The 7,208-nt window shown below is 41.0% G+C and overlaps 1 protein-coding gene across 1 annotated transcript in view; it reads left to right on the forward strand.

Annotated features, from left to right (window-relative positions):
- Positions 1 to 216: 216 nt before the first annotated feature.
- Positions 217 to 7,208, forward strand: part of DGKH (diacylglycerol kinase eta) — a 119,712-nt gene continuing 112,720 nt past the window's right edge. The window contains exon 1 of the mRNA XM_006752963.2: positions 217 to 311. The gene's annotated coding sequence lies outside the window, so the exon portion shown is untranslated. The remainder of the gene's footprint in view (positions 312 to 7,208) is intronic.

Below are 7,208 nucleotides of genomic sequence, written 5' to 3' on the forward strand. Positions count from 1 at the left end.
AACGTAGGTTTATTTCGATAAGATGCTGACTACAAAGGGATGAAATAAATGAGTAATCATTAACATAAAATAATAGAATATTTTAATAAAAATTAATATTTTTTCTTGAACATTAACTTACCAGACACTGAATTAACTGCAGAAATTAATAAATGTAACACAAATTAACCTATTTTTCTTGTTCTCCGAAAGTGAAATATTTCCTGTTGTGCACACCAAACAAATCAGTCTAAGACTAATGATGTGGCAATCAGCTGCTAAAATATTTGCTGCTAGTATTATTGGAGAGAAATGGAGCGCCTGCACGTAAGGTGCATAAGGGAAATGTTTCTTATATACCATTATATTGGCTGGGCTGCAAGAATATTCATTGTGGGCCTCATGTGGTCTGCGGGCCGTGAGTTTGACATGCTTGTCCTAGGGCCATAAATGCAGATATTCTGTTTAATTCTGTGGTTGATGAAAAAACAAGATTTTGAGTAGGGAAGTGATAGGATGAGATCTGCATCGTAAGGAAATCATTCTGGGAGGAGGGAGTATAGAGAATCAATCAGGGGGAGGGACTAGTTTGGTGTATGTCTTTCATGTTTATGTTGTGATTTTCCTTAATGAAGCACAGGGAGCAGTGTTCAGGCGAGGCCTGCTCCAGTCGGCCTGCACCCTGTGTGCAGAGGAACAGCTGTGAGAACAGGCCCTACACAGACAACAGGAGGCTCGGGCTTCTTGGTTTGGTTTGGAGACCTTGAGTGTGGTGTCTCTCTGGGCTCATGTTTCTTGATCGTAGGCGAACAGCTGGTGTGTACCTGTTGGGGGAGCCACGACAGAGGGTCCTGTGGTCCCTTTTTGGGCTGTAGGCCAGGAGGACAAGAGGTATTTTGTTCAAATGTCTAGCCCGGTCCTCTGTGTTTCACTCATTCCTTTTCTTATTGCTGACCTTTGTTAAAGACTTCTTTGAGTGTTCTCTTTTACCTTCACTTTGTCATGGGCTTTTAAGAGTAGTTTTCCACACTTGGACCAAAGTTAATGTATACTTTGAGGTTGACTGCCTAACGGAGGGCAGGAGCAGGAGAAGCAGTGACTTTCAAATGTAGGGTTAATGTTGGTGGCAGTCGGGCTAGCTGATGCAGCACTTGTCTTCCGCAGGAGAGTTCTTTTTTCTGTGCTAGTCTCCTTTTTTCTCACAGGAGGTAATTTACTAAGTCTAGGAGAGAAATAATGAAGTTACTAGAATTGGGGCATTGGCAGCAGAAGCAGAAAGGAAGACCAGGTTTTGAGAACATTCTGATGGAAGATTAAAGAATTTAGGGGCAGCCCTAACTGGTTTGGCTCAGTGGATAGAGCATCGGCCTGCAGACTGAAGGGTCCCAGGTTCGATTCTGGTCAAGGGCATGTACCTTGGTTGTGGGCACATCCCCAGTAGGGGGTGTGCAGGAGGCAGCTGATCGATGTTTCTCTCTCATCGATGTTTCTGACTCTATTCCTCTCCCTTCCTCTCTGTAAAAAACCAATAAAATATATATTTTTTAAAAAGGAATTTAGAGGCAAGGGCGAACAAAAGATAGTTTGGAAGTTTGGGGATTATGTGCTTAGGAAAATGATGCTGCTGTCAGCAGACGGTCCCAGGAAAGAGGAGCAGGGTAGCTGTGGGATGGTGCGGACTTCATTTTGGATTCCAGATAGAGTAAGTAGCTTTTACTCAGTGTTTGGGTTGTTATTTAATGGGAGTTTTGGAATTTGATTCTAGGTTTCCTGAACCCAATCAATGTGTATTTGTTTGTTTGTTTTCTGTTACACTAAGACATATATACATGAAATGTACCTGTTGGGTTTCAGATGAATGTGGAGACGTCAAATAAGCAGTTGTAAATGAGGCTTGAGTGAAAAATTGAGAATAAATATAGATTTCTGGAGTTATGTGTCTATTTAGAGGATTAATTGGAAAAGTGTGAAAGATAAGTTCACCCAGGGAGATTTGGCAGGGAGGATATAATTAGAAATAGCCAAGGAGCAGTTTTCTTGAAGGAAGAGTGAAAGTGGGGCAGTCAGACTAAACAAAAGGAAAGGGGCAACAAGAATATTTTTTTAAAGGACTTTTATAGTCACAGAAAAGAAGGCATGGATTGTGACCTGGGATGTAATCGAGAGGTGGAAAAAGTTTTTACTCTTTAAGATCAGATATGCCAAGGGGAAAGCATGGGTGGAGAGGGAACAATTGGGGATGGAAGACAGAGGGAAAAGTTCAGTTTATTTTAACAAACACGTGATAGGTACCACTGAGATGATGGGCATGGTGCTTCGTGGTAGGAATACACAGATGAAGTCAACACGGTCCTGCCTGTGGGAGGTTGACTGCCTAACGGAGGGCAGGAGCAGGAGGAGCTAAGAAAGGCTACTAGCTGCTGAGTGTCATGTTGGGAACTGCTGTCAGTGCTTTCTATGCATTGACTCATTCAGTCCTCACAACACCCCTGCGAGTTAGTTATTATTATCCACGTACAGGAGAGGAAACTCAGGCACAGGAAGGTTAAGTAATTTGCCCAAAACCTTTAACATTTAGTCAGCCATGGAGGCACGGGCTGTACCCAGGGCTCAGCACCATGTAAACAGAGGACTGTAGTGTAGTGCAAAGAGGAACTATGAATTCTGTTCAGAAGTAGCAAAAGGGAGGGAGGAGTTCAGCGTTTCTGGTAGGGGAGAGAGTAGGGCAGGGGAGATCTCAGGAGGAATAAGTAGATGGCGGGGAGGACCCAGATAAAGGAACATTCTGTCATGACCAGAGTATGGAACCGCTGGTACAAGGTATGCATGTATTCACTGCTGTTTTACTAAGTAACTTGCACAGCCATCCTCTCTGACCTTTTCTCTGCCCTGTTCTAATCACAGAGGATAGTCACATTTCATTTTGCTCATTTCTGCAAGCAATTAAATGTTTTTTAAAAAATCTATTAGAAGTGGGTTATCCTTTTAGGGGTACCAGTCCTGCCCATCAAAACCATCATTAGAGTACAGTGTGTGATATTAAATATAAATATTAGTGTCTGCTTACCTACCTGCCTAAGAATTGGTAGAAATATAACCAAGCGTTTCCTATGCAGTTGGGACCCAGATAATCACTCTTGGGGAAAACCAGAGAATTAGAGAGGCAGATTATTGAGGATACAATTTAAATTTCAGAATATACGCAGGTATTTTGCGAAGAATGGTTAAGAGCCGTAATGAGATAACTATAGGATGTCTCCCCAAAATGTATACACACACTTGGAATAATTATAAAGTCCGTATTTATTAAAATACATTATGTTTTCAAAATTGAGCTGTCAGCTATTCAAGTGTGTATGCATTTTGGGGGGTACCCTGTATATGTGATAAATACGTGACTCCTGGTTATATGCGGTTAGTCTGCCAGAGCCTGAGCTTCACCCATCCCATCACATCCTTGGCCATACCCCACATGCCCAACTCCTCCCAGAGCCAAGAACTGCAGTCTGGGATTGGGAGCAGCAGGAGTAACGTGAGACTCAGCTGGCGTGGCGTCTATTTTGCACATTAGTTTCTACTTTAGGAAAATGAAGATAATGTTTAGTGGTTTATTTTAGGCCACACAAATGCCCTTACGTCAAAATAATTGTGTCATTATGGCTGTGTGGGCAAATAGATTATTCTTAGAAGTGAGTGAGGGTGTTTAATAAAGGAAAGAAGTAAATTCACGGTTAGATGAATATATTTTTTGTCCCTTTGCAACATAGTTACTATGTGCCACTCGGGAGGATCGGCCAGGATTCATCTAATTCTGATGAAAGGCCCATCGATGGTCCAGGCTCTGAAAGAAGAATCTGAGCATTAGGCATAGCACTACTACCACCCTGTGGTAATACGCTGTAGTTCATTGTATTTTATGGAGGGGTATAGGGTGAAAGTATATCTGATGTGTACACAGCATGACATTTTGTATCTTCTCGTTTAAATAAGAGTATAATATGTTATAAAATTGTATGTTTTTTATCTCTTTAATTTACCTATTAGAAAAATACATTTAGAAACTCCTAAAGAAGGAACCTATTAAAAATGGAGAGAGCCCTGGCCAGTGTGGCTCAGCTGGTTGGAGCTTCGTCCTGTACAATGAAAGGTGGTGGGTTCAATTCCTGGTCAGGGCACATACCCAGGTTGTGGGTTGGATCCCCGGTTGGGCACGTACTAAAGGCAATTGATGGATATTTCTCTCTCACACTGATGTGTCTCTCTCTCTCTCTCTCTTTCAAATCAATAAAAAGTATATCCTCAGGTGAGGGGGAAAATGGGGAGAAAGGTTAACCTTGGGAATTAACACATTAAAAGTTCAGACTACAGTTTCTATAGCTTTTCTCAAGAGAATTACAAACCAGTATAAGATACAAAGCACTTTAGCAATCATTAGATGGTTTATTGATATAGAAGGCAATTCGAATATGTTGGGTAAGCTCCATGACTTTGCTTTAGAATGCATTAATTTATATTTAAATGTGTGTTCCAAATTTTAGAGTTTATAGTCTTTCAAGCAGAATGATGAAGTTGTTTTGAATACATTCAGTGGTGTCAGAATAATTCACTAGGCCTGGGGAAGCTGTAGCTCCTTCATTGCTTCCTTATGCATATCTCTTGATTTCTTGAGAAGTGCATCTGATCATTTCTCACTTCTCAGGGTGTGCTTGCTGCTGCAGCTAGGTGGGCACTGTTTGACAGGTTGAATTTTTCCCTTTTTGGCAGCGGAGAGGTCCTAGGAGTTGTGGTGAAATGTGCAGGATGAAAAGCTGCAGAGCCATAGACCCATTTTCAGAGTATTATTTTTCACTTGGCTTAGCAAGCACTGGTTTGCACAATATTAGAGGGCAGAGCTGCCGGTGCAGGACGGATGACCAGACTACATGTTTTCTCAACATACACAGCCTGGACACTGTGTGTGTAACACGTAAAACTGTGTGTGTGTGTGTGTGTGTGTGTGTGTTGCATATAAAAGTAAATAATTACTTCTAAAATTTTTTAAAAACCAAAACAGTAGTGGTTGTGAATGAATAAATACTAATAAAATGATTTCATAAACTTCTAGAATATGAAACGCCAAAATTGTTATGTGAATATTAAACATCATTATATTAAATCCATGTAACCATCTTGCCGTGTAGTTTTTGGACTGTCTTTCATGGAGCTGTGGAACTCCTTAGAGGTACTCAGAATGGGGGAGATTCAAGCTGGTCAAGTCCTGGATTATCTTTTAAAAGTGCCTTGCCACATATATCCTCTGATTGTTCAGATGTACAAAACTTCTTCAAATAGCAGTTTATAAAAGGGGACATGTTTTGTGATGTTGTAAATGACAAAGCACCGGAATCGCTTTATTGCATTATTATTAAAACTGGTTCCAGAAACACCCCATCTCCATTCTTCTATAAGCTGCGGTATCCCTCTTTTACTGCATTGTCTTCTGGCTCCCGTCTGAAACACCCTGTCATTGCTCCCACTGTGATTCCTCTGCCAGCATTTGCTTGCTGTCTCGGCTGGGTTAGGCCGGGGCCAGCACAGGCTTTGGGTGGTGGTCTGGGCTGGAGACATTAAGGAAGGGAAAGAAGCAGCGAGGGCTACTGTTCTTTACCTAACCCCCTCCCCACTTTTCCTGGTACATGGTCATGTTCAGTACAAATCCAATGTCTTCATTCCCTCATTCAGAAATCTTATTCCAGTCTTCTGCAAATCAAATCTGTGTTGTTTTTCTTCTGTAAATGATAGTTGAGAATAGCTTGGTTTCTCATGGGCACCTAGCTCTCAAGAAGAAAAAAGGGAAGAGCATGAGTGAGCAGGCACAGCTGTTAGACCCAAATTACCACTCTCACCCCGGGAGAAGAGCCAATGGGCGTGGAGAGGGCATAGGAGTGGCAGGTTAGTGGGGCTCCACACACAGAGAGGAACATTTTAAGTTTGTAGTGATAGAGTACCTCCCTAAAGGTGTGTTTTAGGAAAATTCTTATCAAATTTTTTTAAATGCTCAACGACAGATAAGACCAAATGGTTAACCAATTAATACCAATTAAAGGTGAATAAAAAAATAACACTCCAAAGTGCTGAATTATTTTTTTTAAAGCACTTAATACAAATTATTATGCTTGTTCATTTTTTTTTTAAATTACTATACTTAATGTTATTTATGAAAGTATTTATTAAGCCTGGGTGACAATTACAATCACTGGAAAAGATTTTAATATGTACAGGTTCCTATGCCGTACACTAGATGTGTTGAATCAAAACCTTGCAGTTGAACTGAGGCTGTTAATGTCTATAAAGTTTCCACGTGGTTCAGATGAGTAGCCAGATTTAACTGATGTATTTAATAAAGCTTAATGTAATATATGTATTCATTTCAATGAAGAGCTCAGATTTGATTTTTAAAAAAATATAATTTTATTGATTTCAGAGAGGAGGGAGAGGAAGAGAGAGACAGAAACATCAATAATGAGAGAGAATCATTGGTCAGCTGCCTTCTGCATTCCCCTTCTCCCACTGGGGATCGAGCCCGCAACCTGGGGTTGTGCTCTGACTGTGAATCGAATCTGTGACCTCTTGACTCCTGGGTTGAAGCTCAACCACTGAGCTACACCTGGCTGGGCTCAAATTTTATTTTAAGAAATTTATGGTGGGACAAAATTCAGAAGGGGAAAGAAGGATACCAGGCATAAAGCGAAAGGGCCTGGAATCAAGAGGAATTAATGGGAAATTTTGGAGGGTGAAAGAAAAGCCAGGCTTGAAGCAATTTAACAGGTGGCTGATAAAAGAGGTTGAGAGACTGAATCAGAATGAGATCAAATGGCCTTCCTTGCAAAGCCACAAGATGAGAGGCAATAATCACTCCTATACATTCAGGTATATTTGTGGAGAGAAATAGTTTTTATTTTATAATCACACAAAAATATATAGAAAGCTAATAAAAAGTAATCTACACTAATAAAAGAGAAAAATGGTAATTGGCGTACGACGCTACCCTTTTCATTGGCTAATCAGGGCTATATGCAAATTAACTACCAACTAAGATGGCAGTTAACTGCCACAAAGATTGCGGTTAATTTGCATATGTAGGCACAATACAGGGAGGCGAAAGGGAAAGCAGGAAGAAGCCCCCTGCCACTGACAGTGATCAGAAACCCAGGGGGGAGCTAAGAGCCGGGGGGGGGGGGGGATATGAT

Source organism: Myotis davidii, unplaced genomic scaffold (assembly GCF_000327345.1).
Source record: "Myotis davidii unplaced genomic scaffold, ASM32734v1 scaffold70, whole genome shotgun sequence".
Classification (NCBI taxonomy): domain Eukaryota; kingdom Metazoa; phylum Chordata; class Mammalia; order Chiroptera; family Vespertilionidae; genus Myotis; species Myotis davidii.